The following is a 9782-nucleotide window of genomic DNA, read 5'->3' as shown; positions in this document are numbered from 1 at the left end:
GAGGGATATGTTTAACCTACATACGCGAACAATCAGATTTCACAAAGTTAGCAGCACTCATTTGCAAATTAAAAATTGATGTCATTCTTCTGCGTTCTCTGCAGCAAGTCATGGAGTTTCTTGACTTAGCAACACTTAGCTGTTAAAATCAGAAACACGGAAAGGAACGGTTAGCTCACCTAACCCAAAGTTCTATTTTATTTTATTTTTTTTACTATTTTAATGTTTATTTATTTTTGAGAAGGAGAGAGGCAGAGAAAGAGGGAGACACAGAATCCAAAGCAGGCTCCAGGCTCCGAGCTGTCAGCACAGAGCCCGACTCGGGGCTCCAACCCGTGAACCGTGAGATCATGACCTGAGCCGAAGTCAGCCGCTCAACTGGCTGAGCCACCCGGGCGCCCCACAAATGTGTCTTTTTTTAAAGTGGAAACTTCCACAAGACCACAGACTCACCTGCTTGGGTGAAACAAACGTTTGCTTGAGTATTACCTCACTTTCTCCCTTGAACAGCCAGGGATCCAGGTTTTACAGAGGGCCTGAGTCTAAAGCTCTTTAGACTGGGGGAATCAAAAGAAAAAAAGAATCAAAATTATGAATAAAAACTTGTTACAAATATAAATGTTTATTTAGAAAAGAATCACAATAAATTTAAAAAATTGACACATCAACAACATAAAATATTCTTATTAACTGCTTTATGACTTATATTATTATTGCCTTTTACTAACTGCACACCTTTAGAATCTTTTTCTTTTAAAAACGTCTTTTGGCTGCGAAACTTCTCATTACCTCTTCATTTGATTATGGTTTTGTGATCTCACAATCTCAAGAGAGAAGAGTCAATATTTCCTTCCTTCCTAAGGCCTCTAGAGTGATTGATCAAAAATATTTCTTTATCGTTGCTACTTTACAAACTTTCCTTTTAGCTTCCCAACTTGTTATTGGTAATGTCATGTAAATTTTTACGATTGTATTCAAATTTGAGAAAACTTTTCTCAAAAAGCTCATATGTGAACTGTTATAAGATACTTGCTTTGTTTTTCTGCTTGGAGTACATGCCCTATAAATACAGGAATTCTCATAAATCCTGTTTGTCACAATTGCTATTAAAAATAACAGCAATGGGGCACCTGGGTGGCCAAGGCGGTTGAGCATCTAACTTCGGCTCAGGTCTTGATCTCACGGTTCTTGAGTTCGAGCCCCGCATCAGACTCTGTGCTGACAGCTCAGAGCCTGGAGCCTGCTTCAGATTCTGTGTCTCCCTCTCTCTTTGCCCCTCCTCTGCTCTCACTCTCTCTCTCTCAAAAATAAATAGACATTAAAAAAAAAATAATAATAACGGCAACAAAAGGGGATTAATTTTTTGGAGTTGTATACACTCTGGTATCAGACATCTTCCTGATAAGAGAGGACTTCGTCTGATTAGGTGTTGGGAGAACAGAACCATTCACTTAACAATTTTCCGTATCTGATATTTGGAAGAGTTTTCCGTATGTTATCTCTGACTCCCTACATTTCGAACTTTATTTCTCCTCTACTCCTCATATATTTTATACCTGGTGGTGGGGCTACAAGACGTGTTCATATTTCCATATGACTCGAGGCGCTGCATCCAAGTACCGATATGGTGGACAAGTCAGCATAGTGGGTGATAGGAATGTTCTGGAAAGCAATTCTTTCTCCGGCTGACTGGCAGTAACATAACTGTACATGGAAGTGACTGTGACCTACACAAATATATGCTTCTAAACCCAAACTAAACTCATCCTTCACTTACCTTCCCTTTAACTGGGTTCCAAAAATCCGTCCAATGTCGCCCCATCTGAAGAGTTACGTGAAAGAGTGGGAATCTGAGTAAAAGAAGCAGTATTCTTAATCAGTTGCAATGCAAATGTACTGTTTTTGCAAATTTTACAACATATGGCCACGTGAACCCCTTGGTAAAACCCTGCAGGGCCTTGGAAGGGGCCGATGCAGATGAGAGTCCTGAAGGTTAAGCTGCATTGACTTGGTGGTGAGGGCGAGGTCTCTGCTGCTTGGAAGACAGAGAATTGTGGCTCTCAACACTCTGGACAGGGCATGGCACATGCCTCTGAGGACGGAGGTGAGGGTGCTGTCTGGGCAAACGGACAAGCCAGGAGTCCGACACGCCTGGTCTAGAGGGGACCAATGGTTTCCTCAGCGGGGTCCAGCGGAGCTAAGGGCAGCAGGAGCACGAGAGGATGTGTCCTGCTGCACTGGGCTCCCGGGGAGAAAGGATCAGTTGCTGTTAACAGGATGTGATATTGTCTGCTGGCCACTGCAGCCCATCTACCAGCCAAGACGCCCCTGGAAAAGCAACCCAGTAATCTCTTGAAATGACATCATTAAAAACCAGTCACTCTGTTACAGCGTAAACATAACGTTTACATTTAAATGCGGACAGTTGCATCATAACAAATATGAATGTTCTGCAGACATCAAGTAACACACAGGGGACAGTCTGCTGACCAAAGGAAGAAAGCCTCATTAGAGGTAAAATTCTCGGGGTGCCTGGGTGGCTCAGTCCGTTAAGTGTCCAACTCCTGATCGCGGCTCAAGTCACGATCTCATGGTTTGTGAGCTGGAACCCTGAGTCGGGCTCTGTGCCGACAGTGCGGAGCCTGCTTGGGATATTCTCTCTCCCTCTCTCTGCCCCTCCCCTGCTGGCACACTGTCTCTCCCAAAATAAACTTAAGAATATATATACAATAAAGGTAAAGTTCTCATGGAGGGTTCGGATCCCCCACAAAGGGCTGTTGGCCTGGAGCCCCTTTAACAATCTATCCTAATGACTTGTTTCACTATGAACTTGAAGAAAACCAAAAAAAAAAAAAAAAAGATTTAAAATATCCTGAAATTCTGATGTTTCGGAGTCTGGTTTTTAACTTTGGGCTGGACTCAGCTTCTTTTTTTTAAAATTTTTTTTTCAACTTTTATTTATTTTTGGGACAGAGAGAGAGAGAGCATGAACGGGGGAGGGGCAGAGAGAGAGGGAGACACAGAATCGGAAACAGCCTCCAGGCTCCGAGCCATCAGCCCAGAGCCCGACGCGGGGCTCGAACTCACAGACCGCGAGATCGTGACCTGGCTGAAGTCGGACGCTTAACCGACTGCGCCACCCAGGTGCCCCAAGGACTCAGCTTCTTTAAGGCAACGTGCCCCACTCCTGTTTTCCTACCTTTCTTAACCTTCGTTTTTGCTTGTCTGGCCACGTAAGTGCTCTGGAGGTGGCCTTCCCTGCTCTCCCCCAGAAACAATCGCTCCCTGAGTAGAGCACTCAGCCCTTTGATCGGTTCTGGTCTTCACTCTGGTGTCTGGACACGCCTGTCACCCCTGCTAGGGTGTACAATTTTGAGGGTAAGGACCAAGGTCTATCTTTGTATTCCCAGTCCCTGCAAGGTCAAGGCACAAAACTGGAGCTTGGTAACTACCAATGGTGGCTCCACTCTTAACGCTTTTCTTAACAGTCATAGTAATCATAGTCACCTTGCTGTTGATTGGTTTAAGGGGAAAATCCAATAGAGTGTCTCTGATAGCGGAAATGTGCTGGTGTGACTGAGGAAATGTTGATTCTCTTTTCTTTTTTTTTGTTATATTTATTCATTTTTGAGACACAGAGTGTGAGCGGGGGAGGGGCAGAGAGCAAGAGGGAGACACAGAATCCGAAGCGGGCTCCAGGCTCCGAGCGGTCAGCACAGAGCCCGTCGCGGGGCTCGAACTCACGGACCGTGAGATCACGACCTGAGCCGAAGTCTGACACTCAACCGACTGAGCCCCCAGAGCGCCTAGAACTGTTGATTGTCTGGAATGCTAATGAATTAAAATGTAAGCGTCCATCGTCCCATCTATTGGACAGTGCAGGCCGGCTAACTCAGGTGACTCAGGTGGGGCAGGTGACGTACAAGGCAGGTCAGAGTTTTGTCGTCTGCAGGATACCGTCACGTCTGGGTGTGGGAGCCGGGACGATGTGGCCATCCCGCAGCCTTGAGAGGAACGCACCGAGGACAAAGCTGACACACAGATGATGGCAGAGAGGACGGAGAGAGTGTGAGCCACGGACTCCAGCAGCTCTGGAGCTGCCTCAGCCGGGACTTCCTTACGTGTGGGAAAGGACACTGTCCTCACTGGCGAAGCCATTTTAGGTAGGACTTTTGGTGATTGCAGCCAAAAGCCTCAAAGGCGCCAGCGCTATTACACTAATCAGGTGGGAAGAGGGGTCAGGATACATCATGTTCAGTGGGATTTGCAGACAACGTGTAGAGACTGTACATAAAGATGCAAGAAAAATACACAAAAAAGAAACCATTACAGAATCCCTATGCATCTGAAGTATGAGCTTTTCTCAGGCCAAAAACAGAGCTCATGAGCTGTTGTTGAGGGAAAAAGAGAAAGAATTCTGCAGAAGATATCCGTGGCTCGGGTCTAGCAAGGGCTTCTTTCACCCTTGCTTTCTTTTTTTATTTAAAAAAAATTTTTTTTAACTTTTTTTTTTTTATTTATTTTTGAGACAGAGAGAGACAGAGCATGAACGGGGGAGGGGCAGAGAGAGAGGGAGACACAGAATCGGAAGCAGGCTCCAGGCTCTGAGCCATCAGCCCAGAGCCCGACGCGGGGCTCGAACTCACGGACTGCAAGATCGTGACCTGAGCCGAAGTCGGACGCTCAACCGACTGAGCCACCCAGGCGCCCCTCACCCTTGCTTTCTTTACAGGACTCTGTGTTCTGCAGGGGACCATTCCGTGTGACCCCCAAATTCCTAGTCACCCAGGTGGGTCTGAGACGGGAGCCTGGCCAACAGGGTACACCACACCTCAAGCCACAGTGATTGACTGAGGAATGGGCATGCGAATGTTCACTAAGATTCGACATGTGGACAATATAGACAACGCAAGACACAAAGGGTGTTCTTTTTATCTTCCATCCTTGGGGTCACGAGCTGTAAGTTTTCTGGCCAGAGGAGAGAGCCCTTGGAGACTAAAGCCAGTCCCAGGACCCGGAGAGATGGGGGAGATAGACAGAGCCTGATGCTACGATCTGAGCCCCCGGGTGCAGCCATGCCTCGAGCCCAAGTCCACCTTCAGACTTTTCATGTGCAGGGGGCCATTTTGTTCCTGATGTGCTGAGTGCCTTTCTGTGACTTGCAGCTGAGAGAGTCCTGACTGGTACAGTGGAGAATCAAATGGCAAGAGGAAGGCCCTGAATTTGCTGCCATGGTCAGAGTGGAGTCAGGGAAGAGAGATGTGCAGGAGCCGGGAAGGAAGCAGGACCCTGCTAAGCTTCACGAGGCGGTCAGGTGCAGTGGACAGCCATCTGGAACCTGGACCCGCGTAGGTTTGGGACAAAATGATTGGAGTTTTAATACCAGCTTATCCGTCTGCTCGTTTGATAAATCTGAGAAACATTAAACATGGGCCTCAGCTTTTCAATCCACGAAACGGGAAAAGATGGCTTCTTTCTTAACTCTGTCACGAGAATTCAGTAGAGCGATCAACGTAGGTGAAATCCTTCACACAGAACTTGGCAGGTAGCGCTCCCTTAATTGCCTTCAGCCACTAAAAATGTCCAAAGGGGCCACTTAGATTTCTTGAGCTACTTTTCTCTCTTTTGCTTGCTATTTAATCCTGGCTGTTTCGATCGAAAAAGAATGCGAACTGCCGTTATTTGAATACGTACCTTCTTCCCGTGCTTTACACAAATCGTCTGTAATCCAGACGATAGTGATTCAAGGGAGGCGGCACCATTTCACAGGTGGGGAGAGATCAGTGACTTATCTACACTGCAGAGCCAGGAGGGCATCTAGGTGCGACTGGTGGCAGAGGAGAAACTCTAGTGGTGTTGTTTACTGTTGGATTTTTCTTTCTGAGGAGAAATATGAAAGACACACTGTTGTTTTGAATTTCAAACCATAGTTACCTGTGTAATTAAAGAACCTGTAAGTGCTTCAATAGGAAAAAGTGGAAACTGACCCACTGAATGCCAGACCGAGGGGTGTATCCAGTTAGAGATCTTACTGGGATATAAGTAAGATAATGTTCTTGAACTTCACACAGTCCGATTCAAAACTGAGCTTTTAGATTAAATTGAAAAGCAATAGTTTTAGAATTCTAGAGCTGCGGGGCGCCTGAGTGGCTCAGTCGGTTAAGCGTCCGACTTCAGCTCAGGTCACGATCTCGCGGTCCGTGAGTTCGAGCCCCGCGTCAGGCTCTGGGCTGACGGTTCAGAGCCTGGAGCCTGCTTCCGATTCTGTGTCTCCCTCTCTCTCTGCCCCTCCCCCATTCATGCTCTGTCTCTCTCTGTCCCCAAAATAAACATTAAAAAAAAAATTCTAGAGCTGGAAGATGAGATTCATGCTAAACTGGACTTTTGTTTCCATTATTCCAAGAACCCCCAAACGAAGCCCAAACATCCACCATTATCATCCCCACCCTCCTCCATATACCCCCTCACCCCAATCTGTTTTTTAAAAAACCTACGGGTGGTCCTATTCTGATGGCTTCATCATCCTCATTAGGACACAAATGAAGCTATTTTTGTTCCTCGGTAAATACAAAAGTTGCAAAGATGCGTCTGAGGATGTTTGCTACAGCCTGCCTGCAAGAGTAAAAAAAAAAAGTGTGTATCCTTATTGCTGAAGTCCAATAATAAGGGAGTTATTTAAATTAAGTGGAGCCCTGCTACAGCTAAAAAGAATTGAAGAGATCTATACGTGTGGACATGAAAAAAATGTCCTAAATGTTTAAAGAGCAAGATGCAGGGGGGCCTGGGTGGCTCAGTCGGTTGATTTCAGCTCAGGTCATGATCCCAGGGCCGTGAGACGCACGAGCCCGCATAGGACTCTGTGCTGTCCCTGCGGAGCCTGCTTGGGATTCTCTCTCTCCCTTTTCTCTGCCCCTCCCCGCCTCGTTCTCTCAAAAATAAACACCCCACTCGTTCCCTCAAAAATAGGTAAATTAACATCAGAAAAAAGATGCAGAATGTTATTTAGAATATAATCTCATTTACGTTAAAAAAAAAAAAAGCAAAAGGAAAGTATTTGCGTGATGAAAAAACCTAGAAGTAGCAACAACCCGTTATTAGTGGTTATCGGGTTACTGTTTGGAGTGGGATCACAGACTTTTCCCTTTTTTGTGGTTTTTGGTCTTTTAAATTTTTTTTAAATGTTTATTTATTTTTTTTTTTTGAGAGAGAGAGAGAGAGAGAGAGAGAGAGAGCGCGAGCATGAGCGGGGGAGGGGCAGAGGCAGAGGGAGACACAGGATCCCAAGCAGGCTCCAGGCTCTGAGCTGTCAGCACGGAGCCCGACGTGGGGCTTGAACTCACAGACCTCGAGATCATGACCTGAGCCGAAGGCGGACGCTTACCTGACTGAGCCACCCAGGTGCCCTGGTTTTTGGTCTTTTTTTTTTTTTTTTTAATGAGCCAGTTTTATTTCTATATTCAGAAAATGTTTATATATTTATATATTTATATATTGTATTTTATATATATAATTTTATAATCCCCCAGAAGGGTTTCTCTAACTGCTGGCTTTTTAACAAGTTAGCTCCTCATGTGAGAGACTGCTATGCTGGCCTTGGGAGCACAGCCACTACTATCCCTCTTGCCGGGCCCGCTCTGCTGCTTCCTCTGCCTTAACTCGGAAAAGTCCATCCAGGCTGTTGTGGCTATTCCACGTTTATCCCGCCTTTCACGTTTCCATACACATCCGTGATCCCCGCGTAGAATTAAAGCAAGATTAAATTTTTAAACATCCTCTACCCACATAGTTAGATAGCACTTCCTCTACCTCCATTCTTAAACATTTCTTCTGCACCTGCCTCTTGCCAAGCGCTGTGACAGGTGGGGCACAGCCCCTGTGCTCGGTGCCCACAAAGGGTCCTGGTAGAGACAGACAGGGAGGCAGCAACAGGGACCGTATGTATGAGGTGACGTCTGTATTACTGCACAGACGTTCTCAGCTCCCAGTGGGTGTCTGTATTAGGTGCTGGGGCTCCAAAGAGGAGTTAGACCTGGTCCCTGACCCGTACGGGCTTACAGTCTAAGCAGTGCTGTTCTTCCAGTAGCCATAGAAAAAAATGGAAAAAGAGACAGGTGAAATTAATTTACATCAGACCTTTAACCCAATATATCCAGATTATAATTTCAACAGGACGTAATCACTATAAAAACTATCAATGAGATATCTTACATTATTTTTCCATGCTGTGCCCATCCTGTATGTATCTTACACTTACAACACATTTCTATTCAGCCTGGACAGAGTTCAAGTGCTCAGCAACCGCATGTGGCCAGGGGCTAACATATTTGACAGGGCAGATCTAAGGGGAAGGTGGGCTTGCAAACAGGTCATTTCAAGGTACGCGGAGAGCTCCCGTAGGGTGTGCCTAGGATGTTAAGGGTGATGGGCCTCCTACCCTGGGGTGGGATGTTTGGGGGAGAAGGTAACAGCCAGGGAGGTCTTCCTGGAGGAAGAGGCACGTGGACAGAGGCAGCCAGAAGTATCATGGGGACACCATGTCCAGAAGGTGGAACAGGCAGCCTGAAAATGGGCTCATCACTGGTTTGGTGGTTACAGCTTAACAAGGAAAACATAAATTTAAAAACAAACAAACAACACCAAAGGGGAAGGCTTTAGCGACTAGGAGTGAGGTAGAAGGGAAGAACAGAGGAAGGGCCAGTAGAGAAGAAAGGCTTTCTACTTAAGGATTAACTTGACGTGAGACCACAAGGACAAGGAGCACTTCACTAGGGCCGTGCCTCATTAAGTGGAAGACAGTGTGGATTTGGGCCACTGCTTCGTCCCTCTTCCAGGTCTTTTGTGGAGTGCACAGGCTGTACAACCATCCCTGGTGATGCTTTGCTGCTCTGTCATGCGGCACCCTCTCCAGCTCCACTTTTCCCACATGTACATGAGACAAAGCGCAGGGGAGCCGGTTGGAGGATGTGACGGTGATCTTCCTTTTTTTCAGGGTTTGTCCAGAAGCAAATCTCCCAACTATGCCCGAGGCTTGCAATGTGCCACATAAAACCTAGTGAAAAATACAGTCCGTGCCTTCCTAGGACTTATGTGTCCCATGCTAGCATTAAACTGGCACTGCCTTTTTTTTTTTTTAATGTTTATTTATTTTTGAGAGAGAGAGAGAGAGCGCGAGTGAGCAGGGGAGGGGTAGAGACAGAGGGAGACACAGAATCTGAAGCAGCCCCAGGCTCTGAGCTGTCAGTGGGGCTCGAACTCGTGACCAGTGAGATCATGACCTGAGCCAAAGTCGGACACTCAACCGACTGAGCCCCCCAGGGCCTGGGCACTGCCTTTTAAAGGGCACCTGCAAAGAATGAACGCCCGTGCACGCTCAGCATGTATCCAGGTAGTGGCTATCTCAGTGGACGCCAGTTCATGGGAATGACCTTGCTTCTTTGAGCTTCCTTCTCATCTGTGAAATAGGGGTTGGGAGAGATGACAAAGCTCACAGGTGTGACTAGGACATTGCGACAAGCTGGAACAAACCTGTGTTCAAACCTACGCTAAGCAAACCATGCCCCATGCAGTTCCCACCCCAACCCTCCGTTTTCAGTCACCGGCGTCACGCCTAACCCTTGGTCCTCCCAACTTCCCCTGAGCAAGCCGCTGGCTGAAACCCGGGAGGATCTGGTTTTAGATATGTCCTTATGCAACACTTCCTCCCCCCACCCCCACCCCCACCTTTACACTGCTAGAGCTTTAAGAAACACAATGTTGGCAACATGGATCCTGGCTCAGAATGA

The 9782-nt window shown here is 46.8% G+C and overlaps 1 long non-coding RNA gene across 1 annotated transcript; it reads right to left on the bottom strand.

Moving 5' to 3' along the window:
* Positions 1-396: 396 nt before the first annotated feature.
* Positions 397-6613, bottom strand: LOC123379371. The gene is made up of 4 exons (XR_006583760.1): positions 6495-6613; positions 5695-5880; positions 1778-1850; positions 397-557 (listed from the first exon to the last, which is right to left on the bottom strand). It is a non-coding gene; the product is annotated as an uncharacterized LOC123379371 (long non-coding RNA).
* Positions 6614-9782: the final 3169 nt, after the last annotated feature.

This window comes from Felis catus, chromosome C1 (assembly GCF_018350175.1).
Source record: "Felis catus isolate Fca126 chromosome C1, F.catus_Fca126_mat1.0, whole genome shotgun sequence".
NCBI lineage: Eukaryota > Metazoa > Chordata > Mammalia > Carnivora > Felidae > Felis > Felis catus.
Note: the sequence above shows the minus strand (reverse complement) of the source record. Positions and strands in the feature narration are given on the sequence as shown.